General features: G+C 45.2%; 1 protein-coding gene across 2 annotated transcripts in view; it reads right to left on the bottom strand.

The window, feature by feature from the left end:
* The window catches only part of FRS2 (fibroblast growth factor receptor substrate 2), a 63878-nt gene extending 39924 nt beyond the window's left edge, over nt 1-23954 (bottom strand). The window contains exons 1-2 of one of the 2 annotated variants that reach the window (XM_083182525.1): nt 23799-23936; nt 8672-8716 (exon numbers count right to left, since the gene is read on the bottom strand). The gene's annotated coding sequence lies outside the window, so the exon portion shown is untranslated. Of the gene's footprint in view, nt 1-8671; nt 8717-23798 lie in introns of both variants that reach the window. The other variant, XM_083182524.1, reaches the window with a different exon arrangement.
* Between the last annotated feature and the right edge of the window lie 3758 nt (nt 23955-27712).

Genomic DNA, 27712 nt, shown 5'->3' with positions numbered 1-27712 from the left:
CATTTTTTTACACAAAAATGCAGTTCTGGCTCAAAATTTTTCATTTTCATAAGGTATGAAGGAGAAAAAGCACCCTAAAATCTGTGCCCCAATTTCTCCCGAGTATGGCAATGCCTCATATGTGACCAAAAAATACCAGTTGGGTGCATGGCAGGACTCAGAAGGGAAGGAGTGATTTTTGGATTTTGCAGCTCAGATTCTGGTGGAATGTTGGTGGGTGCTATGTGGCATTAGCAAGACCCCCGAAGCACGGTGAAATGATGAACCTAATAATCCATAGATGTGTGGTATATTTTAAAACACTCCTTTATACATAGGCCGGGTTTGTCGGGGCAAGTTTCACAGTGGAAAATAGTTTCCTTTCTTATTCCCTTTTTATAGCAAACTTTGCACCTTTTTTGTGTCCTGCCCTTTCTTGCAGTGGAGGGGATTTCGTTCGGAAAATGCTGCCCTGGTACAATACGGGGGCCAGTACTAGAAGTACTGGGGCCCTCTGCCTGCTGGTTCCCAAATACTAGGCCCTTTATGACTTCCTCTTGAAAGTGCATAAATGTCCCCCTCTGGCCGGTAGAACGGAATAGCACGTAAGCGTTATACAGTGCCATCTGGATGATATACACGGCCAGCTTCTTGTACCAGATTTTTGTTTTCCGCAGGGCACTGTACGGCTTCAGTACCTGATCTGAAAGATCCACTCCGCCCATGTACCTATTGTAATCCAGGATACAATTAGGTTTTGAGGTGTGGGTACTGGTACCTCGTACAGGGACGGAGGTGGTACTGTCTCCGTGAATTGTTGTCAGTATAAGGACATCCCTCTTGTCCTTATATTTGACCAACAACATATTTTTGGTGCATATTCCCCTGCTTTCACCCCTTCTCATTACTTGGGCAATGTGCGTTTTTGGGAGGCCTCTTTGGTTCTTGCGCACAGTACCGCAAGCTGCTGTACCTCTTGAACCAAGGGCCTTAAACAGGGGGATGCTAGTGTAAAAGTTATCCACATAGAGGTGATAACCTTTATCCAGGAAGGGGTGCACTAAATCCCAGACAATTTTTCCACTAACACCTACGAGGGAGGGGGGGCATTCTGGCGGTTCAATTCTTGAATCCTTCCCTTCATATACCCTAAACCTGTGAGTGTACCCTGAGGTGCTTTCACACAGCTTATACATTTTTATGCCATACCTTGCCCTCTTACTGGGAAGGTACTGGCGGAATTTAACCCTTCCTTTAAAATGTATAAGGGACTCGTCTATGCAAATTAATTTATCTGGGATGTACATCTCTTCAAATTTGGCACTGAAATGATCAATGACCGGCCTGACTTTGAATAGCCGGTCAAAGGTGGGATCATCTCTGGGTGGGCACTGTGCATTATCGTTGTAATGAAAAAATTTAAGGATCGTCTCAAATCGAGCCCGGGGCATGGCCATACGGTAAAATGGGGTGCTGTACAGAACATCTGTACTCCAATATTGCCTAATTTCTGGCTTTTTTACTATGCCCATATGAAACACCAGACCCCAAAACGTCATCATCTCTACTGCATCTACAGGGGTCCACCTAGCAAATGATGACGTGGGGTTTTGAGCAATAAACTGCTGGGCATATAAATTAGTTTGGTCCACCATTAAATTTATAAAATCATCAGAGAAAAATAATTTGAAAAAGTCAATTTCTCTGAGACCTGTGGAATCAAATTGGATTCCTGGCATGGCCAAAAACTCAGGAACCTGGGGCTCAAAATTGTCTGGTGGTGGGGTCCATACGAGATCAATTATTGGGGGGGGTCTCAGCTGCTCTACGGGGGCATCTTTGAGGGGGTCCCTCATCACCAGAGGAGGAAGAGGAGCTTAAGGCGAATCCTTCAAATTCCCCGCTTGCATCACTGGCTGTGTCAGAGTCAGAAGCAAGCATGGCATATGCCTCCTCTGCTGAATACATTCTTCTGGATGACTGGGATGACATTTGGGATGACATTTGGGATGCCATTTTTATTTTTGTGTTACTGGTAGTGAAATGTTTCAACACGTGTATAGTGTAGGGGGAGGGGTACAAACTTTATTTCAACCAGGGGGGTATGTAGTGTGTAGTGTGTATGTAGTGCAGAAAAAAAAAAAATACTTTATACAAAAAAAAAAAAAATGAAGGGGTTAAAAAAAAAAGGTCCTGCGCCAAAAATTGAGCACAGATGTTGGTCAGTAACATCCGTCACTGAACAGCGCTCAAAGGCAACAGGAATTTGATAAAAAAAAAAAAAAAAAAATAGATCAACCCTGTGCCGAAAAAGCTGATCAGTGATGTACGTCACTGATCAGCGCACAGCGGCCACAGGACACCCCCAAAATCACAGTGTGTGTAAAAAAAAAATTAAAAAAAGACCCCACAGCACACACAAAAAAAAAAAAGGTGATCAGTGATGCGACACTGATTACCAGTGAGGGGCAGCAGGTGCACAACCTTTGGTGCAACTGACAGTGCAACTGGCAGGTATATATAAAAAACCTCTGCACCCCTAAAAAGTTGCTGATCACCTCAGATATAGTGATCAGCACAAAAGGCGGGGGCAGCAGACACAAAATTTAGCACTCTCTATCACTCTATGTCACTATCTCTCTCTATCTCTCTATCTCTCACTATCTATCACTCTATGACACTGCAGCAGCAGCACTGACAGTTATATATATGAAAAATAACCCCTGCACCCCCAAAAAGTTGCTGGGGGTGCACAAAAGGGGGGCAGCAGACAAAATATAGCAGTCTCTATCACTCTCTGTCACTATCTCTCTCTATCTCTCTATCTCTCACTATCTATCACTCTATGACACTGCAGCAGCAGCACTGACAGGTATATATATATATATATATAAAAAATACCCTGCGCCCCCAAAAAGTTGCTGATCAGTTAATTTATACTGATCAGCACAAAAGGGGGGGCAGCAGTCAGTTATATAAAAAATATATAGCACGATCTGTCACTCTCTCTCTCTCTCTCTCTCTCTCTCTCTCTCTCTCTCTCTCTCTCTCTATCTCTCTCTATCTCTCTCTATCTCTCTCTATCTCTCTCTATCTCTCTCTATCTCTCTCTATCTCTCTCTCTCTCTCTCTCTCTCTCTATCTCTCTCTCTCTCTCTCTATCTCTCTCTATCTCTCTCTCTCTATCTCTCTCTATCTCTCTCTATCTCTCTCTATCTCTCTCTATCTCTCTCTATCTCTCTCTATCTCTCTCTATCTCTCTCTATCTCTCTCTCTCTATCTCTCTCTATCTCTCTCTATCTCTCTATCTATAACTCTATTACACTGCAGCAGCACAAAATATAGCACTCTCTGTCACTAGGCCTCTCTATCTCTCTCTCTCTATCTCTCTCTCTCTCTAACTCGATGACACTGCAGCAGCACAACACAGCACAACACAGCACAGGATGTCACAAGATGAAGCAAGATCCCAAGCAGTGATCAGGTAAGTATTGAGCAAGGTTCTGGTCAGTAAATGGCGACAGCTGGGCACGGTGACCGCACTGCACGCTATTCCAGACCGGAAAGGCGTCTGCAGTGTAGTCCCCGTTAGTTTAAACCCCCCTCCATGGCTGTGATTGGTCCGTCGGACCAATCACGGCCTTTGGGGGCGGGCGGGGTGAGGTGGGGTGACACCAGTGTCACCCTTACACCCCGCGGTGATTGGTGCTGTACTTTACAGCACCAATCACCTCCGATCCCGTGTCACCGGCGAACGTTATTCGCCGGTGACACAGAAAACGCTGTAATTGGCTGTTCACACTGAACAGCCAATCACAGCGATCGCCGACGGGGGGGCTGCATCGCAGCCCCCCTGGGCATGCAGGGACATGTCTGCTGTCAGGGACAGCAGACATCGTCCCTCTGTCACTGCGTCTCTAGACGCAGTGACAGTTAGAAGTCATGACGTATATATACGTCATGTGTCGGGAAGTACTTCCCGGCCATGACGTATATATACGTCAAATGTCGGGAAGGGGTTAAATAAAAAGTCACATAAAAGGAAGAAAATTTCCTTAAAAAAAAATCACACAAAAACAGTCTAAAAGTATATAAAAAAGGATTCACTCTCTTCTTTGCAAAGGAGAGAAAACAATTTAAAGGTAGCTCACCAGATTCTTGGAGACGCAAGTATCCCTGTATACTCCAGACTGCACTATAGGTCCTTATGGTGGGTACACCTATATGGGTGTATGGGGTGTTTCAGGGCTGGGAGGCCGTTCTGCCACTACGGTTACCTCTCTAGTCCTTATGGATTCCCCAGATCTCAGCTCCACCCGGACTCACGGTATTGCGCTTTGGGTTCTGGAAGCCGCACTGCCACTACGGTTATTCTTTCCTCCTTCTGCGCTCACCTGCAGATCTTTACTGTGTAGTGTATCTGGATGGGTACTTTCAGGACAAAGGAACCGTACTGCCACTTGGGTCCTAAGTCCTTACTCTTCCCCAAAAGGGATCCCCGGTGTCTGGTATAACACGGAATGGAGGGCCGCACTGCCACTGCGGTTTATTTCCCTTGCGTGGTTCCCCGTCCCGGGTCCCGTTTAAAGAGTGTCCGGCTTTGATGTAAAGTGCAGGCACACTCCTCCGCCTCTGCTGCCTGCGCTTGCAGCGTTTGTTTTTTTCACGGTACACAGTGTCCATATCGAAATTCAGGACAAAACCCGTGAAAAACTTATGTCTGCTAATTTCATGTGTCGACCTAAGCCCTATCTTTAGCGATCGACTTAACATATGTCCACCTTCATTACAGTCGACCTTTTGACCCATACCCATTTAGAACATCTGCATAACAAACTCTCCTTGACCTATCTGGCACTACTAAAGCCCCCAACCACTAGGGAGACATTACTGAAGAAGAAATCGCTCAAGATTTCCCTTGAACTATCCCAGGGATCTGATCTGAACCTGGACTCAATTTTCACTCTATTCACTTCAGATACATCTGATCAATTCTATTTTAAACCCCTGATAGCTTCAGATCAGATGGATCTTTGGTGCAGCACGTAAGTTTTTTTCAGATCAGATGGATCCGAGACTTAAGGTCTCGGATCCACACTATGCCATTTGGAACCAATTTCACCAGATTCTGGAGGATCGGGCCAAGAAATCAGGTGAAATTGCCCAAATTGCGTAGTGCATGATGTCCGATCTGATCCATTGCGCGGTAACGCGCGCATCGGATCAGATCCGGAGGTCAGACTGTCTGCAAATAAGATAAATATTGTGTGCAGCCATCAGTGTGGCAGGGAGCCAGGTCCGTGTGAGCAGGGTCCAGAGTGGAGTAGCGGCAGGCAGGGAGTGGGGACCTCAGAGCAGGGGAGAGGCGAGTGGCAGGAGAATAGAAAAATATCCGGTACTTATGTAATATCCGGCCTAGCCCTTTGAAAATGATTTTTTTCTATTCTCCCACTTCCCACCTGCCTCTACCATGGACCCTGCCTGCTACCCCACCTTTATTTAGCCTTTTGGAATAGGAGTGAATTTCAAGAACTTAACATTGTCTGGTTGGGTGACATCCTTGTATTGCATACAGGCGATCATAAGATACAGAACCCAGCTGCTCATACCGCAGCTATTCTCTCTTATTCCTTTCTTTATGATACAGCATTGAGTACTAGAGAGCTTTGCTCATCAAGATCATATATGACTTGAAGGGTGCCAGGGCATTGCAAGATGTCACATCTTTGGGCATGTATTACCAGTCTGATTATATCCTACTACAAATGCTTACAGGTCGCAGATTCAATTATTTTTCACTTGTCGCAAAACTCTGCTTTATTAGGTCACAGTCAATCCATTTATTATATCCTGACTAGGAAAACATTGACAGCATATTCTGAACACATCACCAAAAAAGCTTAGGCTCAACTGACCTACAACTCTGAATTAAATCGGTTTTGCTTACCAGTCTTCAACAGCCCTGTGCCATTCAGTACTATAGCAGACTATAATATACTTCTATTTTAAACATGCACTATAGAAATGAAGCTCTTTGAAGTAGACTGCTGCCCTAAATACATGCTTAGACCTAAACTACTACTCAGTGCGTCTGAGTGGCCTACACATCCAGCAAATATGTTTAATGTGTTCCACCTTGTTTTAGCCCACCAGCAACAAATAGCAAGAGAGTCATTTTAACATTTTATAATACAAATACATCATGCAATGTCAACTGGATCTATTGCTGAGCAAGTAAGATAAGGGAAGACTTGTTGCTATGGGTTAAAGCATGGGCCTTCAACCTGTGGCCCTCCAGATGTTGTGAAATTACATGTTCCAACATGCATTGCCACATTTTTTTTCCTATAAGAGCATGCCAAAACTGTCAGGGCATGCTGGGACATGTAGTTCCACAACATCTGGAGGGCCACAGGTTGAAGACCCATGGGTTAAAGCATATTAGTGCTATCTGCACCATACAACTAGATCATTTTCTTTCTCAAAAGATCATTGTAAACACAAGAACAGGTTCAGGCAGTGTGTATTTGCCGAGATTCCAAGGCTATGTTTATTTTACAAATAAGGAATAGCAGAGGAATGCCAAATATGTGCTTGGCATTATTCAAACACATATTACAAAGTTAGATGCTTACTAGAATACTATGTGGATTCTGATCATAAGGAATCATGAGGCAAAAGGCTTGTAGATTGTGAAATAGGGCTGCATAATTTAAAGCATCAAGGAACATTGGATAGATTCTATTCAAAATTATGTGAATATCGCCGACAGGGAGCTACCAACACTACTCTAACCAGAGCACTGCTACCGCTGACTAGTGGATTTCTGCTTGCACATGTCTAATGCTGTGTACACACGGTACAATCCAGCATGAGATTCTGACTATATAGTCAAAATCGTATGCAGATCGCACAGGTTTTTTACCTTGCGATCCCAATGCGCGCTCCCGTGACAGCACAAATTGAAACCCAGATAGACAGGGCTGCAATGACTATATAGTGCAAATCGAATGTAGATAGTATGAATTGTATGTAAAAAGTACAGAGTTAGCAAAGATTGTATAGCAGTCAAATAGTAAGGGAATCTCACTGTGTGCAAGCAGAAATCTATCAAAACTAGGGCAGTGATGCTGTTTTTGTGCCCTAGCGCAGGGCACTTACATGGGAAAATAATGGTACTCCAGAATTAACATAAACAGGAAGGCTCCGAGGCGGGTGAGCGTGTTTGGATGGCCATATATTGCAGTAGTATATGGCCACATTTACTGCATTTTATGGTCAGTGGGGGGCTATTACTACACATTTTAACTCGCAAACTTTTGCGAAACAAGCTAAAATGTGCGATAAATTGCGAATTTGGCCACACAAAACTGTACTTTAGAAGGGTGTGGCAGATTTGTTGGCTAAACCTGTGTTATGGGCATGCACACATAACTAAGGGGGGTACAACTGTATGATGAGTGCCCATTATGTATGAGTGCACACAAAACAATTGAATTTCCCCCAGTGAATAGAAGTATTTCTATCTAACAATTAAAAAAAAAAAAAAAGCACACTGACCCAAATATACACCAATTTACAGCAATGATGTTTCATGCAAACTAAAGATATGCGGCTTCGGTTTTGCTCCGACCTCAAAGCGGGATCTTATAGGCTATATAAAACATGTGACAATTTTGGCGTTCATTTTGGTAACTGAGTAAATAGACCAAAAAAATGCAATAAAAAAAAAGCTTTTCACACCCCAAAAAATATCGGAACTAGCATATATTTGCTAACTGAATAGAGTTCAACAACAAGATTGAGAGCCGTCAATTATTCAGCTGTGAACTTAAGGTGCACACACACCGAGTGATTTTCGCCCTTCTAAGCAATTTTCCATAGCAGGACGCTCCTGCATTATCGCTGGCGCCGTCACTCATCTGCTGGTATAGCCATCAGATGAGCAACGGGGCCAGCGATGATGTGGTAGCTCACCGTTGCCCCATACACACTTAATGGATTTTGAGCTGAAAGCAGCTCGAATGGCAAAACTGATGTGTGTGGGCTTTTAGGAATGGAAAGCCGCATTTATGAAAGTAAAAGATGGAATAGAAATATACTCCGCTACCTAATGAAGAGTATTACCTGTACTCCACTTTTGCCAATACATTTAAAGTAATACTAGCATTACTATTTTTCAAGAACTTGAGGGGGTGTGGGGTAAGATCTGAGAGAAGACTGCAGTGCAAGAGAAATGCCCTTGCTTATAAACATCCGAGAGCCTAGTGTGGATGATTTCCACTACCCATGTCGGCGCATTAGGAAGAGTCTACAGATAGCAAATTGCATGCAATTGCACTTCAGCGGAACTGATATTTTTTTTAAGCGCAAAATACTGACAAATCATAGAAAACCTCGGTAAAACTGCTAAAAAGCTGAATAAAGAGAGACATTGTTTCATTTGGACCACAGCAAAACAAGCACGTGTTTGTTAATGAACGTGCTAAACCTTTAGCAATGTATGAAGGATGTACTGTCTGGCCACCTTGGCTTAATGCTGCCATTATTTGAAAATGCTTTTAGAAGAAAAAAAATGTAAAAATAAAAAAACATGAACCAGTCATTCTGAGCTAAACACAGTATTTTATCTTATAATTATAACGGTTTGATTACAGTGCAAAGTATAATGAAAACCTTTTACAGTAGATACCTTGTTGGTTGCCTGGAAGTTCTGCTATTTCAACTGGAAGGTGTACTATTATTGAAAATGAAAAATAAGGATCAATACATACACAACGCTTAGCAAGTATGTTGCAATTCTGTGACCAAAGCTAGGCCAATAAAGTATTTTTCATTAAGTTACAATTTTTGAAAAACTAGCCAAATATAAGCATTGAATTTTGCCGATATGCAACATCAAATTGTACAAGCAGAAGTTATTGAAATTAAAGCATTTTGAGCAAGACAGAAAGACAAAAACAGGTTGACTGCTGTAAAAGATGTAATGGTGTAAACCCTTAAATATGGTATAGGGAAGTAAATTTTATTTACAAACCAAAAACAATAAGTATCAACTGGTCTGAATCAAAATTAATTAAATGGAATTCAATTAGTATTGCATTGATTTAGTCCCCAGCCATATTCAACTGCTTACATAAATAGTGAATGCACAACCAGCAGATTTTTGCTCCTGAGGGTGTGAGAAATTAACTATTGTCTCTCGTCTAGTCCTGGTTTTATCGCCTGTGGCAACAGAAGCGCCCATCACTTAACACAGGACATGCAGTTTACAGTTATACCATGTTCTCATTGCCACCCCTGCAAAAACACAGGTTTTTGTCAGGGCACAGATCATCTCAGCTCACATTCCCCATTAATACCCCATTCTCACTGCCGCAAAAACCCGGGTATTTGGCAGGGCAAGTGGTAAATTCCTGTGTTGCGTCTCAGTGTGAACGGTTCTTTGTTTTTCCTGGGAAATACACAGGTGTATGGCAGTCTGAACAGCACAGACCCGTGTTTTTCACAAAATATGCAAAACAATCAAGCTCATTGGGGGATGAAATCAGGTGACATTTGACGTCTGCTACGTAGAGGAGAGCAGAGATGTCGCACTGGAGGGATGAGGAAGTGTTGGAGCTGCTTGCTGTGAGAGGAGAAGAGGAAATTCAAAAGTAAGTAACTGGCACAGCGAAGGACTCCATGAAACAGCAAAATAGAGCAAAACATCAGGGACTCCAAGTTATTTAGTAGTATCTCTTCAGCCATGATTCCAGCAATGCCGTGTGCTTGGAAAAAAAAAGGCCTCTTTAAATGACATCATCTTCAGCAAGCTAATAAAATCTGCTTTCTAAACAGCCAATCACAGCTAGTTTTTCAATAGCCAATGAAAGCTGCTATAATATTCCACACACTTTTTGGCAGGGCAGACCAGGGGAAGCAGTGTGAATGGGTCAGACATGGGAATTTCCCAGGTCTAAGGTGCAGTATGAATGGGGTCTAAGAGTTGAGTTGCTCTGTGACCCGCCAAAAACTCGGCAACAAAAACCTGGGTTTCTGCAGGGGCGGCAATGAGAACATGGTGCTATACTGCACCTTAGACCTGGGAAATTCCCATGTCTGCCCCGTTCACACTGCTTCCCTGGTCTGCCCTGCCAACAATTGTAAGGAATCTAATACCCCTTTTACACCAGAGGTTGGACCCGGGATATTGCCGCTCCAGTCCGGGGCAGGGCATGGTGTAAATGGGCTGAAAAAAAATAACACGGGTACGGTTCCCCGGGAATCTGACCCGGCAAATGTTCAGGGTCGGACACGGGGCTTATCCGGGGCTCAGGGTGGTGTAAATGGTCATTATCCGGGTTATTTGGTGGGTAGAGGGGCGCGAAGAGCTGATTGGTGCTTCTGCGGCTCTGGCAGATGATGTCATCTGCTGGAGACCCGCACAGGGCACATGTAGCAGCGCAGCAGCAGCGTTACCACGCTCTGTGCTGCAAGCACACTCCACACTGTGTTTACAGCCTCATCTGCTGCAGCACACACTGGCTGTCACGCAGTGTGTTCCACTTTGGCTGACCCCAAACCTGATCTGCACCATCATGTCTGCAACTGCAACACAGCTACTCCGTCTGCCATCTTTGCTGCAATGCTGGGAGCAGAACCCACCCCCTCCCTTTTCCCTTTCTTGTGACCTCATCTCAAACAGCCCAAAGGTCCATTTTTAATGACACCAGCAAGGAAAGACAGGGCTGATCCGTTTTCAGTGTGAAAGGGCCTTACCCGGGAATAACCCGGATTGAATTGCAGTGTAAATGGGGTCTGAGGCAGGGCATGCCCTGGCAATTTCCTGTGTTCGATTTCCCGGGTCCTACCCGGTATTCTGGTGTAAAAGTAGTATAAGAGCAGCTAATATTGGCTGTTGAAAAAGCAGCTTTGATTTTCCATACCGGTACCACCACTCTTCCTCTGCTTGAGATCATGCACCTTGCAATACTTCTTACGAAGTGCTTTAAGTTTGTTTACAGCTACAACCTGTTGCTGGATTTTATGGATGCCATAGGCAGACAGTATTTTTCATATGTTGTAGAACATGGTTGAATCCTTGAAAGTGCCAGTCACATGCTTCTTTATTTCCTCCTCCCCTCTCACAGTCAGCAGCTCCAGCACCTTCTCATTCATCCACATGTCACCTGATCTCATTCCCCAATCAGCTTGCTTTTTCATGTCTTGTGCAGAAAAACCCAGGTCCCGCCTGTTCACACTGGTGGAAACCCATGTAATTTCCAGGAATAACCCTGCAAAAACACAGTGTGCAATTACAGGGGCATTACAGCCAGGAATTTCACTCACACAACACAGGAAATTACTGCTTGCCCTGGCAAAAACCCGGCAGTAGTGAGAAAGGGGTATTACTAATGCCCAGGGCTTAATTATGTTTAGGTGCATCCCCAACTGGGAACACGGGAGTTACATACTAATGATAATGCCCCTCACAACCTCATTATGTTAGGCAAATGCAACCATTTGAATAGGCAACATGGTGAGCCTTGGATATATTTAATGAAGAAAAAAAAAAACTCCAATTTTGAAATGTGCAGAACTATGGTAATAAACAGTGTGCAATCTAAAAATAAACGGTATGCATCTTAATTCATACAACTAAAAGTTTCCCTTAAATTAAATTCTTAAAGTGTTGCAGTAATAACCCATTGGCAAGCCCCACCTTCTCTCTTTATACCCCTTTTACACCAGAGCCACGACTCGGATTATTGCCGCTCTAGTCCGGGCCAAGGCTTGGTGTAAAAGGGAAAAAAAATAAATAACCCGGGTCCTGTTACCCAGCGTCCGACCTGGCAAATGTTCAGGATCGGACACTGTGCTTCCCCGGAGTCAGGGGCGGTGTATATAGGTAACCCGGGTCATCCGACCCAGGGACCCATTTCCTCCAATCATACCACTTTTACACCAAAACTGCTGGGTCGCACCCGGGTTTTTGGACCCGGAAGTTCCCTTTTACACCGGCATCCCCCGGCATTGTGCCGGTTAGGGGATGCCAGTGAATTCGGGCCTTGAGCCGGCGTTAGGAGATATCATCTCCAAGCGCCGGGAAACCCGCCGACCGTCACCACAGCAACGATGACCGACACGCTGGAGGCAAGCCCAGCACCCAGGTAAGCTGCTGGGCTGCCCCCAGCCTCCGTCCAGTAGGTGAATGGATGCCTCACACAGGCATCCATTCACCTCTGCTGCTGTCTGCATAGTACCGCAGACAGCAGCGGAGGATGTATACAGCCCCTGCCCAACCTCCGGACTGACCTCAGGGCGCTGCGGTCTGGAGGGTGGGGCTCCCTGATTGGAAATGGGTCGGATGACCCGGGTTACCCATTTACACGGTACCTGACTCCGGGGAAGCCCCGTGTCTGACACCGGGGTAACATGACCATGGTTATTTTTATTTTATATACATTTTTATTTTACAGTTATTTTTTGCCCTTTTACACCAAGCCCCAGCCCGGTCTGGAGCGGCAATAATCCGGGTCGCGGCTCTGGTGTAAAAGGGGTAGGAGCCCCAACCTCCGGACCGCAGCGCCCTGAGGTCAGTCCGGAGGTTTCGCAGGGGCTGCGTACAGCCTCTGCTGCTGTCTGCGGTACTATGCAGACAGTAGCAGAGGTGATTGGATGCCTGTGTGAGGCGTCCATTCACCTCATGGACGGAGGCTGGGGGCAGCCCAGCAGCTTACCTGGGTGCTGTGTTTACCCCCAGCCTGCCGGTCGACGTTGCGGGGTTGACAGTTGGCGGGTTTCCCGGCACTTGGAGATGATGTCATCTCCAAGCACCGGCTCAGGGCCCGAATTCACCCGTGTAAAAGGGAACAACTGCCGGGTCGCATTCAGGTCCAAAAGCCCGGGTGCGACCCGGCAGTTTTGGTGTAAAAGTAATACTATACCATTACCACCAGTTTAAATGACAAGCAGATGAAACATTTTCAGAGTTGCAGAAATTTCAACCATTTACAGTTTACAAGATACTACAGTGCTACTAGGATCAGATCATTCTAAATATACTTAAAACTAAACGTATTCTCTCCTACTCAAGTCTTCAGTTCCAAAACATACCTAAATTCCTTTCTGTAACTCATAAATAATACCCCTTTCACATTACTATGCCGTGTCAGACCAGAGATCGAGATATCGGGTCCATTGCATTCACATTAAACCAAGGTCGCCCATTATACAGAGTGACCCGGATTTACGCCTTCTTATAATCTGTGTTGAATTGACTGGTTGGACAACACGGGTTGTAACTGTGTTTTCACACCACACCTCGACCCTGGTCAACGCGTCAGTAACTCAGCAATTACCCGGGTCTGAGGTGTGGTGTGAAAGGAGTATGAGATAGTTTTCCGCCTGGGAATTACCAGATTGCTTCTAACACAGTTCAAAGAGGTGCACCTATGTTAACAAACAGGTTCAATAATAGTTTTCCTGGGTGTTAAGCTACTGATGACACATTTACTGTGTTTGATATCCCATCAATGCGGGGTTCGGTGTGCATCGGATCAGAGTCGGAGGGGCTGCATATAACCTAAATCTCAGCCAATCAGTGGCTGCCCATTCATTTGGATGAGATTTATTTTATTTTTTTACAGCTCGACTCCCCATGCCTTTTCCCAGCTAACCCCCTCTTGCCCGACTGCCTTCCAAAATTTGCATGTGATAAACTGCGGAGGAAATCAGGTCTGACTTATCCACCTAATGTATGGGGCCTTTGGCAATTCCCAATATCTTTATCGACTATACTAGATCAACTTTATTGGTGGTGCCGTGGGATAATGATACAGTACATACACACTGACCAATAATGTTCATTATATGAGTCAGTGACGTCAGCCGCCCCCCGTGCCATACATGCAGTCGATTGTTCACATTAAAAATACACACTAGAGAGGATAAAACCTGAAAAAGGCTTGAAAATATAAAATAAAGCATAGTACCCCAAATACTCAGGATTAACAAAAATGTATGGATATTAAATATATACTCAAAAAAGCAGTGTTTTATAAAGTATGTATGGCTTATTATCAAATATTGATTAAATGCTGGGAAGTACTCTAGTCCCCATTGATAAACTCCTCTTGAAGCTGATGCTCAGTGGTGCATTCCACATCTTTACAGAAAAGCACTGTGGCACTCTGCCGGGGGAGCCCTTTGTGATGGAGCTGCCTGGATGTTTCCATTCATCATGTCATAGAAACCTCAAAGCCAGGGTGGCAAAGTACAAGCCTAGCTCAGCCTGGTAGAGAGACAACCAATAGAGATCTGCTTCACAAGTCACCATCATGTGCTGCTGAAAACTTCAGCTTCTCCAGTTATTGGATGCAACAGGGGATATGAAGATACATCTTAAAAATTGAAAGATTCATTGAAATGACTAGGACTACATCTCCCCCCCCCCCCCCCCCCCCCACACACACAGGTAGTGTTGTGGACGACGACACTGACCTCTTCACAATCTCCCATTTGAATTGACCTCAGGATGCTTAGTAGTTCAGTGTAACTCATCACCCCCTCCCCTTTCCCTTTGCAGTCCCCCAAAAAATATAGAGATTTAAAATCACCCTTAAAAAGGATGTTGCCTGCTATAAAGGCCCCCATCCACTAGTGAGATGTCTCTCAGCAATTGGTTGCATATGTTTTGCTTGCAACGTGGGTGGGACCTTCCCGGGGAATAGGATCACATGAGATACATTGTATGCGGTCTTTTTGTATACAATGTATTCAGGGCCGGTGCTAGGGGGTTCGGCGCCCTCCTGCAAACTATAAATTTGCGCCCACCCAAACTTTACAAAGGGACAGCGCACACCAAAAGAAAAACGTGTCATCTCACAAGCAAGGGGAATGGCCACACAATAGTACTCCCACTCCAAATTACACCACATAGTAGCACAATTTTGGTGCCATGAGTTAAAAAAAAGAGTTTGCGCTGTAAGCGCACGCAAAAATATAGGAGCGTGGCTTCATGAGGAAACGGTGTGGTCACATAAAAGTACCAATTACAACGTAATCCCCATAACACATTATGCTTCACACCTCAATGCCCATTACACATTATACCACACACAGTAATGCAAATGATACATTATGCCACACATCATGATGCCCATTACACATTATACCACACACAGTAATGCAAATTATACATTATGCCACACATCATGATGCCCTTTACACAATATGCAGCACACTATAATGCCCATTACACATTATGCCACACACCCTAATTCCCCTTACAAAATATGCCATGCACCATAATGCCCATATTGACACACATAATGCCCCGAGAACTCCTGCATATGCCCACATTTGAAGGGCTGCTTATTCATAACGCCCACACAAGTTGCCAAAAGTAGTTGCTCTGCTTATACATAGTGCTCACACCAGTTGCCGATATTAGTAGCACTGTGTAACCATATGACCACACCAGTTGCCGACAGCAGTATCGCTGCCTATACACGTGCCCACACCAGTTGCCGACATTAGTAGGGCTGTCTACACACATGCTCACAGCAGTTGCCGACATTAGTAGTGCTGCCTATACACGTGCCCACACCAGTTGCCGACATTAGTAGTGCTGCCTATAGACGTGCCCACACCAGTTGCCGACATTAGTAGCGCTATCTACACACATGCTCACAGCAGTTGGCGACATTAGTAGTGCTGCCTACACACATGTCCACACCAGTTGCCGACATTAGTAGTGCTGCCTATAGACGTGCCCACACCAGTAGTGCTGCCTATACACGTGCCCACACCAGTTGTCGACATTAGTAGTGCTGCCTATAGACGTGCCCACACCAGTTTCCGACATTAGTAGCGCTGTCTACACACATGCTCACAGCAGTTGCCGACATAGAACACTCACAGTTTACTCTCCTGGCAGCTGCTCATCCTCTCCTGTGTCTTCAGTCTTCTTGCTCCCTCATAGCTCCGCCCCTTCGGTTCCGTGTAGCCCCGCCCCCTCCGATCGATTAGCCCCGCCCCTTTCGCACGTACTACTGCTGTGCTGCGTGCTGAGCACTGCTGACCTCTGACCTGGCCTGATCTGATGTTTAGGTAGGAGCCTGGAGCGGAGGGAGCTCTGTGCCTCGGGTCTGCTTCCTGTCCTGTCATTAAGTGTGACAGGCGCAGCAGTAGCAGCCGGCAGCCACAGAGACAGACAGCAGGGGATGCACAGCAGGGACAGCGCCTCTCCTGCCTGGCGCCTACCTGCTTTGCATCCTCTGCTGAGCGGGTAGCGCCGGTCCTGAATGTATTTAATACGATCCTAGCATGGCTTCATGGGCTGCAATAGATAGTCATGGCAGCCAGTGAGAACTGCAGCTGCGATGTGAGGCGCGCGGGAGCACTTCTGGCATCGCAATCGCATGAAAAGCACCTGCGATGTGCCAGTTTTCATGTGATCTGACACAGAAAAGCGTAGCAATCGCATGAAAACAGGCCATATCGCACTAGTGGATGGGGGCCTTTAATTCAAAAACTGTGTGAGGGGGAATATATACACTTTAGAGATTATGTAGGAAACAAAGACAAAATAGTAACTGTTTACCTAACAGAAGAGGTTAATTTATTGCACAGAAAAAGTTGAGAAAGACTGATGTCAATAGTCAGGAGAATGGCAGCCAAGAGCTAACAATTCAAATAACCAGTATATAAATAAACATTAAGTTTCACTGTGTAATCCAAAAGCATACAATGTGAGTATTTCTTCATGTTGGAATGCCGATACACTAACCGAAACCATCTGATATAGAAGAAGTGGACCGCATTACAATAGGTTTCAGAACTACTGTAATGTAAATGAAGGGATTAATGCAAGCTCCAGTTAAAGTTAGATCAGAGAGAATATGTAACAAAGACATTCCCCATAAACACAAAAGGCTATGAAAGCACAAGTAACCAAAGCTAGATATAGACGTTTGGGCTAACAAAACATACAAACCAATAATTAATCAAAAACTAACAATAACAATGGTCAATAATACACACACACAAAAAAAAAATCATAAACCTCTCACCTGTATAGCACATACAGGACACATGCGTTACAGGGCTAAAAGCTACAATAACTGTTGTAAGTATACAACATGAACAGTGAAGACAAGCTTCAGTTCAAGTTCACCCAGTATTAAAAAGTGAAAAAATTGTTCTTGCAATTCTTTGATTCAGTGGTTTCCTCAATGTGGTCTATCTAATAATAATCGCCATATTGGCAATATCGTAATAATTAGCATTTTGTTAGTTATTTCCCTGCTACAAAATCAACAGGAACAGTGGTTGCATTACCATACAGTCCCTGCAGGCAATCTTTTTACCCATAAGAACGTTTTCTTCTGCACATTCTCTGAATACCAGGCACCTATGGAAATCACTTTATCCAAGAACAGCACATGTCATTAAAGTGTTCCTATAGGCGTCACATCCTCTGTCGGAATGGGATCATTAGACAGACATAAATTAGGTCTCCAAGCATTAGGTCAGCCACTGAAGGGCTACAGTCAAAAAGGGTTGACATGGGGTTTTCACTTTTTTGTTGCAAATGTCAATACGGAAACTAAAAAAGTGCACTGCGTCCCATCGCATGACTCGCTACGCTCGCCATGCTTCAGGCATGGTGCCCCACTCGGCACACTATTTTATTCTCCCACCACGCCCTTGTGGGATGGTAGGGCATGAAAATCTGCCTGTCGGCACATGTCAGCGCAGGAAAAAAAAAAGTGAAAAACCACATGTCGACTTTTTGACTGTCGACCTCCCCCATGTTGACCTAATGCTTGTGTCAACCTAATGACCTGTCGACCTTCAGGCATGTTGACCTAGTGACCATATCCTCCTCTGTCGGTTATCTGTCCAGCAATGATGTGTGGTCAATGTAGGCAGGGGAGGCAGACGCTCATCTGTCACAAGGTGGCCATATTACATTTATACACTTTTTATGCCATTGCAGCGAGAAATCACATAAAAAGCATCCAAATAGCATAGATTTGACAGCAGGTCCGATGCGATGTGCAGTCACATGCACATCACACCGGAGCCTGCGAGTCGCACTGCAGAAGTGATCCGCTGGATCACATCCAAGCCAGGCAAGTTTGGCTGGGATCAGATATCATATGCAAAAGGACCGAAGACGATATATTATATGCGATCCTGCCACCCAGAAAGGTCTTAACAGCTTAAGTGGGGATTGCGGGTGACTTTTCCACTCAGAGATGTCACCCTAGTGTATGGGGGGCCAATTCTTCAGTATACAACAGAGTTTTGACCATAAAAAAAAAAAAACATCATTTCATAGCTTACATCATTTTTGTATTGTTCTGAATAATGCAATCATCTTGGTATTATTGGAATAATTCTTGTGTGTAAATCTGACGATCAAACTAGCCCAGGCCTCCCAAGCCTGTTCTGACATGTCCAGCATAGAATAAGTATTTTTTCCTTTCACTGGTTGGGTAAAATACAGCAATATAATCAATTTCCCTTCTTCATAAATGCAAATGGAAAGTTTGGAGACATTATTATTATTCTTCTGATTGGCAAAGATGTGGCACTTCATGAATTGGGTCTGCAAGGACTGAGCTTTAAGCTAGGTACACACCAGACAGATAACAGAAACAATTAACTTTTTTTTTCTGACAGCTGGAACAATGGAAAACCAAATTCTCATCTTAAAGATAAATGTTGTTGAGGCAACGTTTTCAAATGCACTTTGTCACTAAACATTTGTGGTACAGTATCGGCTCACTGAGACAGATTAACGTAACACAGAACTCTTGGTGTTGGAAGCTGATCCGACTGGTTTGTTAAAATACATTCTATGTATATACTCTGCAATAGTCATACCAACCAGTCGAAATATTGCACAGTGGGTATACTTCAGAGTTGTACAAAGATGCATTTGCAAATTTATAAGACTAAAGGTCCATACACACTGCGCGACTATGTCCAGTGTGTATGGACAGCGATGATGACAATCACCAAAAGCCGTTCAGTGCATACACACTGAGCTGCTTTCCACCTGCCCGGCGCCGACTGAGAGGGGAGGACGGCTTTGCATAGCGCAGAGCTATGCAAAGCCATCCTCAAAGCCACTCCTCTGCTGGTATTACCAGCAGAGAAGCGGCTTTCCCAGCGATAATACGGGAGCGTGCAGCAGTGCTCACCGCTGGGGCATACACACTGGGCGGCTTTGAGCTGAAAGCCGGGTACTTGTTTCCTAGCACGGCCACACCGATTTACATCTGGGTGGTCGTGTCGGAAAAATCGGGTCGATCGCATCGCATGCGATTTGGTCGCATGCGATCGACGCGACCGACCCGATTTTTTGATTGAATGAAATGTAAATCGGGTCCCTGGGACCCGATTTTACATTGGATTCAATGTAAAATATTCCCAACCCCCCCCCAAATTTAACGGTGTAAACCCCACCCCACGATAGATGCCAACCCGAAGCGTGGCGAGCGCAGCGAGCCCGCGAGGGGCGGCGGTGCGCGTCCTACGACCTTTTCATTCCCCTACTATCCACGTCGGCGTGGAGTTGAGAATAGAATAGTGTGGCGAGCGCAGCGAGCCATCGAGCCCGAAGCGTGGCGAGCGCAGCGAGCCCCGCGCGGGGACGCGTATACCTGTGAAGTTATACGCGTCCCCTCGCCACGCTTCGGGCTCGGTGGCTCACTGCGCTCGCCACACTATTCTATTCTCAACTCCACGCCGACGTGGATAGTAGGGGAATGAAAAGGTCGGAGGACGCGCACCGCCGCCGCGCTTCGGGTTGGCGTCTATCGTGGGGTGACGACGGGGACATCTATAATGTGAAATGGGTCATATTGGCCCATTTCACATTTTTTCACGATTTCAATGTTAAAAAATCTTTTAACATTGAAGCCTATGGAAAAATCGGGGGCATCGCGTCGGGACCATTGTTAATGGTCCCGACAGACGCGATGCCCCCGATATTTTACCTTTCCCGACACGATTTCAATGTTAAAATATTTTTTAACATTGAAGCCTATGGGGAAATCGGGGGCATCGCGTCGGTCGTGTCGGGACCATTGTTAATGGTCCCGACCGACGCGATGCCCCCGATATTTTGTCTTAGCCGGCCAAATGGACCTGATTTCAAAGGAAATCGGGTCCATCGCGTTAATCGTGTACCTTAACTTAAGGTACACGATTACTCCCGATTGTGGCCGTGCTAGGAAACAAGTACCGAAAGCCGCTCCAACCTGCTGTTTTGAGCGGCTTTCAGCTCAAAGTAACCCAGTGTGTATGGGCCTTATAAAATTGCTAATGCTATCAAGTGAAGTAATGAAAAGAAATGCAACTCATTTGCAATAAGCATACACATTTGCAGCCTGTACACAATAATGACTAACACGGATTCAGGTTGGTCTATGGTCAAACTGGACGCGGCAGTAGCGACGCATATTTCTGTGCATACATGATCGCAGCTGATGTCAGATGCACTACCTGAAAATGGCCATAACAGGCCTGCGAATATGCCGCCATTATCCACTAATTCTAAAATATGCTCAGTTCCTGTCACCAAGCGATTATATTTTGAATGTGATCACAAAGTAACCTTGATGCATGTGCTGTGCGATCACAGAGCATGCAGTCTCACAATAATTGCTCAACTGCAAAAATATCGGCATAGCGTGCAACTCTAAATTAGACACAGCTTAACATACTTATAGCTTTAATACCATCATAAAGGATGGTTGGATTTGTGATTATTTTCTAATATAAGGACACATGCGTAGCCAAAAAGGGATACACCAGAAGCATGACCTTAATTTCTTGTAGAAAAATATTTCAGCCTGTAATTCTTTAGATTAGCTAGTTTTACACTCTTTAAAAGGTGCTATACACTACTTCGATTTATGGCAGCAGTGTATGGCCATCAGTCCCCACCTGAACCTCCTGGGACCTTTCCAGACGGCAGAGTCGCATGTGACCCCGGTTCCTGTCGCCGGTGGGGGGTCCGAAAGTGGGACGGGCAGCAGGTCCAATTTATGTAAAGGCCTCCGATTTGGGCCTCATCTCATCCCAAATGGTCGGGATCTGGTGAAATCGGCCCAAAACTCGACTTAAAGCACATATTCAGATTTCAGTTCAATATCTGCAGATCTGGTGCTGATGTGGGTTCAACATCAAATGGGGTCAATTAGCAATATCAACCAATGACCGACCACAAATACTGTCAGATGACATTAGGAGATGACTAGATAACCAGGCAGGTACAGGCTTAAAAAGAGTTGCAGTTACTATTAACTTCTGGTCTAAACAGACCAAAGTCACTGACTAATCAAGTATGTGTGTGCTGAGCGTGTATGGATAACAATTATTGGGAAAAATCGATGGGCTGAAAAAATGCTCAGAGCATACATACAGAGTTTTTGAATGATTGAATGAACCACACATATTCCGCAATAAGTTCAGACATATGTGTTAATGAGTTTGTGTTACAAAATTACAGTTAATTTATTGAGGATTTCTTTTTGGGTCTGAGCCAAGTATTAAGTGCATGCTCTGTGCTGCACTGGGAACAAGCTGAATAGCCCCGGAGGATCGCTAATGGGGCCTACACACAAAGATTAAGGGGTATTTTCTAAGCGACCTCACTGCATCACTGATACCACTTTCACAAAAACTGTAAATTGACATTTTTTTAGCCTTTTAAAACGGGTAGAGCTTCAGTGTGAAAGCTCCAGGGTGCTTTAACCGTTTAACACTTTCCGGTAATTGTTAAACAGTTAAAAAGCAGTGTCCTACTCATTTCAGAGCCTTTTTTTTGGCAGTGTGAATGGCTATTTCTGACGCTTGAAATGTGTTCCTTGGGGGGGTTAAACGGGTTGAATGTGTGAATGGTATTACATGCTATTTAAAACCGTTTTCACCTGCAATGTGAAAGGGGTTTAGTGGCTCAGACCAGTCTTAAATACAGTTTCGAAATATCGGGTCTTAAACGTTTAGGCAATGTGAAAGCAGCATTAGAAAATGCCCCTACATCACTCCATGTAGGGGCATTGCAATAGCGATGCATGAGATTAATATCCAGCATGCTCGATAAATCTAGATAATCACCGGGGTCAGTGCCAGTGCTCTCACAGAGACACCCGACAGATTGTTCAGTGGCACATTGCTGTGCAGCGCTCTGTGCTGAATGATCTAGCATTGCGCAACATGTGTAGACCCCATTAGCCTGTGGTAAATTACTGTAGTCACTTGTATTCCACCCTGAATATTTGGATAAATGCACAAAAATAAAACAAATAGCATCTTTCAGTGCAGTTTTATACAGTGAACTGTATTTTCTAAAGTATTTAAGCTAAAATAGCGCAGGAAAAAAAATCCTATATGTACAATGCAAACAACAACAACTCACTGCAAGTATTCTAGTGTCTCCAAAGGATTCCTGATCTAAACACCCAAGAATCCACCTATGGTCACCAAGATACTGCACACAGAAACCTCATCTTTATGGTAAGCCACAATGTATAGACATACTTCAGAATTTACAGAAAATTACAACGTTCTCCAAATAACTATATAGTCAAACTACAAGGAAGAACCATTCCAGTAAAAAAAAATATACAATATTCAACATGACATTCTGGGGTAGATTCAAAAGAATAGAGGTATATAACAGTACACATAGTAGATGTACAGCATGTGCACACAGTAGCATTAAGTAATGTTGAACAAGGGTGTCAGTGACCTACATTATAACCAGATCTGAGCATCATGTGTGGTTTGACTAAAATGATGAGTACAAGGCCAGGTACACATCAGGATGACAAACCGTACATATAGTCTAATGCGTAGCCCACATGCGTGCTCTCATGGTCACATTCAACATCTTCTGTTTGGCTATGCTGCACAGTTAATCATAAGATTTAGTGTGAAACTCATTGCGGTTTAATAAAAAAAAACAGAATGAGAGATTATTCAGTTGTTCATTAAATTGTTTAGTGTGTACGGACAATATGTGGTTGTCCAGGGAAACCATCAGCATGATTGTCCGTCATGCACACGTGTACCGACCCAATAGGTACACCTCTGAATTATCACGGCACAATGTCATTTCTGGTCAAATCTAAATGACATATAAGTCAGATCGTACAACAAGTAAACCAGATTACACGCTCATGTGGGTGGTGCAAGTTAATTTATGGTTGGTTGTGCTGCACAGTGCTGGCATGGTACTTTGCACAGTTGTACCACTGCATAATGCAGTGTGTGCAGGCGGCACAATGTGCCAGAGTGGACTGGATGGCAACACAATGTCCTGTTGTGTACCAGGCCAGGAAAATAATAGGAGGGTGAGCATCTAACCACACTGACTTGACAGTATGGGGTGGGGGGTTGTTCAAGTTCAGAACATGGGGTACATTCATCTAAATAAACTTTTACTTTTAGTATCAAATGTTCTTAACGTTAAGGCTGCAGCTGAGCTGTAGAAGGGGAAAAAGGTGTGTTACATGGTCTTGGCCAGACCAGTAGCCCTCCCATCCCACAGCACAGGTAACGCAGCTCTCATGGTATACTGGTGCAGCTACACAGCGACTGGGCGTCAGCGCAGCCCTCCCTCCCCGCCATTCCGGTGATGATCGAGCAGCAACAGAAAAGAGGAGCGCTGCACTGAGCGGCCATGTTCCCGTTCCCGTCCCCGTCCCCGCCGCCGCCATGGGTGCTGTAGTACTAGTGCTCATCTCGGGAGGGATGGGATGACGAGCACGCACCGTGCTATCCGGGCAAATCCCGCCCCACAGGTTACTTACGGCTCTCCATCGGGTTCCGGGGAGGCTCCGCTCACGGCCAGGAATCGCTCCCCGGGCTGCAGGCCGCCAGCTGGGCCGACGCTGCTCGCTCTGCACAGACTCCAAACACTACTGCTTCCGGGTCACGCTGCGCAGCGGGCACGGGGGCGCGCCCGGGGGGGGCAGCAGCAGCCGGGATGGGAAAGGGGATGCGCGCGCGCTCTCCACAGTCGTGTGACGTCAGTGGCTGAGAGACAACAGGGAGAACGTGTGTTCTTCTTGTTATTATTATTATTATTATCATTGTTGTCAGACTTCAGCGGCCGCCGCCTGTATCATCACACACTGTACAACAATGACCCTACACGCACGCATCACTCGGTCACACATTCATGGAGTCAGAGCTACGAGTCCTCCATGGCCAATAACCTAGCAGCCAGAGCCGGCTTAGGCACTAGTAGTAATATACATAAAAGTACATAAGCACCACGAACAGTTGTGCCCTCATGCAGTTATGCTGTGTTTACACTATGCAATACTTTTTACGCGATATTGGTATCCGTAACAATATTTTCTTATTCAGGATCCATAGGCTCCACAGATTAGCAGCTTGCGGTTTATGCTTTGGAATGAACCGGCACCAAACAGTTGAGGTGCCCATACACGCTGCAATGATCGCACCCGTTATGGGCTGGAGCGCAACGCATACGAATTGCATGAGATCTGAGGGCAGTACAAAAAGTATGTGCAATGAGATGCCTGCGGGAGCGCGCATCACACGGTGCAATAGCACTGTGTATGGGCACCTTTAAAGCTTTTGGTCCCAGAATATGCACTTGGTCCTCCTCACCTATAATCCTTCCCCAGGCCAAACAGCAGTCAAACGTACCTTGTTGGAGACTGCTGATTATTTATTAATTATTTACAGTTTCTTATGTAGCACAGCATATTCCATTGTGCTTTGCAATTGGAAACAAAAGTGCTAAAACAAACTGGGTAATAATAGACCGACATAAAGGTAGGAGGGCCCTGCTCACAAGCGTATAATCTATACATTTTGCAGTCTCAAGCTTTTTGTATATCAGAAACGACAGCAATGAGTGGCAAAGGTTACTCCCACCAGCACCACAACATTGGTGATGAGGTCCAGTGTTGCTACACTTGAGCTGCACATTGCTGCCTCTATCTGCTTCCCAACCCAGGAGACAGAGTGGCGTGATGTCAGGGTAGCATTTAATTGCATCGCAGCGATGCCTAATGTCCTTGGTGCGATTGACTACACACACGTCCAGCTGAGACCCCCTTGGGATACACACCGTTCCTATTATAACCATCATGGAAGCACAAGTACTAACGTGTAGGTCTGTGATGAAAACCAAGATCATGAGTGTGTTTACAGGCTACCATGGCTCATGTCATGACTCCTATATCCTTGGGCAGTCAGTCCTCTGACAATTTTGAAGTCAGATTAATGGCAGAGGGCTTCTGGGTAAGTACCAATGAATGCCGTCCTCCACATTCACTGCAGACAGAGCCTTGTCCCAAATAACAGATTATACATGCAGAGAGACATTCTCAGCAGTAGGTCCAAAGAGCAGCTGCTGGTACTTCATGATGACCAGGGCACTACTCTCCGACTGGCTGAATTTAGCCATGCAGTGTTTCTTGCCACTGGGCCGAGTCTCCTGACAAGTATCATCTTCACCAGAGAAGGTCTCATGAAAATCCCCCAACCCCACCTCACTACCTTCACTTGCAGACATACTTCCTTCACAAAAACAACACTTAGAAATAAAGACACACACACAACACAAACAAAGACTGAAGACTTACACAAAAAATATACACAGACAGAAATGTGTGTATGAAATACTCCACCGATAACAGTCGTATTCAGTCATATACACTATGTGGAAGAAAGTCATTGGACACCCTGGTTTAACTCTGAAATAATGGAATCTTCCTGACAAAGTGAATATGGCCTCTTCCTTCATGTATAAATATTGAAGCAAGCGTCGTAGCAGATCATTTGCTGATAAATTGACGGACAGGAAACGCACTTGGTTATAATGGTCGAGCTGCGGCGCACAAGCCTCATCACAAAAACCAATACACGACAGAGACTTTGTTGGTGTAAGGAGCAGAAAAACTGGACGGTGGAGCAATGGAAACAAGTCCTGTGGAGCGATGAATCATGCTTCACATTGTTTCGATCAGATGGGAGAGTGTGGGTATGGCGATTGCCTGGAGAACGCCTGTTACCCGAATGTGTAGTGCCAACAGTAAAATTTGGAGGTGGAGGCATGATATTCTGGGGTTGTTTCTGCTGGCATGGCATGGGCCCACTCGTACAGGTGCATGGGAACATGACATCGGCGACCTACCGAGATATTCTGGATAACTCCATGTTACTTACGTTGTGGCGTTTCTATGGGAACGACGATTGTGTGTTCCAGGACGACAATGCGACGTGTCATGTTTCGAGGGCTACAATGGAGTGGTATGATGAAAATCGTGTCACCCTACTAGCGTGGCCTGCGCAAAGCCCTGATTTGAACCCCATAGAACATCTGTGGGATGAACTTGAGCGCAGGTTGCGATCGCCTCGCCCTTCTACACTACCACAGTTGGTTACTGTACTGTAGGAGGAATGGCACAATATCACACTATGTGTGCTACACGAACTTGTGGAAAGTTTACCACGACGAGTAGCTGCTGTTATTTCTGCAAAAGGTGGACCTACCCCCTATTGATTGAAAATAAACGCATGTTTTCCGTTGACATGTGGGGTGAGATGTAATAGGATGAGAGATTCAGAAAGTGAGAGATTTGGTAAGAATTCTCCAGGTTTTTTTTAAGCGGCAATCATTTACACTGCAAAACCAGTTTGATTTTGCAGTGTAAATGATTGCCGCTTTAAAAAAACTGGAGAATTCTTACCAAATCTCTCACTTTCTGAATCTCTCATCCTATTAAAACTCACCCTAGGGGTGAGCCTCGGTAGGGCTATATGTGTGAGAAGGCTCACGATGGAGGTGTTTTTAAAAAAAGAGGTGATGGAAGTAGCAGCAAGTCCTGTATATCAGAGACCAATGCCACCATACAGTCTTTAACCCCTTCACGACATTTGACGTATATATACGTCATGGCCGGGAAGTACTTCCCGACCGTTGACGTATATATACGTCATGGCTTAAAACTGTCACTGCGTCTAGAGACGCAGTGACAGAGGGACGATGTCTGCTGTCCCTGACAGCAGACATGTCCGTGCATGCCCAGGGGGGGCGGCGATGCCGCCCCCCCGTCGGCGATCGCTGTGATTGGCTGTTCATTGTGAACAGCCATTCACAGCGTTTTCTGTGTCACCGGCGAATAACGTTCGCCGGTGACACGGGATCGGAGGTGATTGGTGCTGTAAAGTACAGCACCAATCACCGCGGGGTGTAAGGGTGACACTGGTGTCACCCCACCTCACCCCTCCCGCCCCCAAAGGCCGTGATTGGTTCGTCGGACCGACGGACCAATCACAGCCATGGAGGGGGGTTTAAACTAACGGTGACTGCACTGCAGACGCCATTCCGGTCTGGAATAGCGTGCAGTGCGGTCACCGTGCCCAGCTGCCGCCTATACTGACCAGAACCCATCCAAAATACTTACCTGATCATTGATATTGCTTATGCTTGTGACATCCTGTGACATCTTGTGCTGCTGCGATTTATTAGATAGAGAGAGAGTTAGAGAGAGAGAGATAGAGAGAGATAGAGAGGCCTAGTGCTATATTTTGTGCTGCTGCAGTGTGATAGAGCTATAGATAGAGAGATAGAGAGAGATAGAGAGAGATAGAGAGAGAGAGATAGAGAGAGAGATAGTGACAGATTGTGCTATATATTTTTTATATAACTGAAAGAGATAGAGAGAGATAGAGAGAGATAGAG

Source organism: Crinia signifera, chromosome 4 (genome assembly GCF_055691185.1).
Source record: "Crinia signifera chromosome 4, ASM5569118v1, whole genome shotgun sequence".
In the NCBI taxonomy this organism is placed as follows: Eukaryota; Metazoa; Chordata; class Amphibia; order Anura; family Myobatrachidae; genus Crinia; species Crinia signifera.
This window is presented reverse-complemented; position numbering and strand designations above follow the sequence as displayed.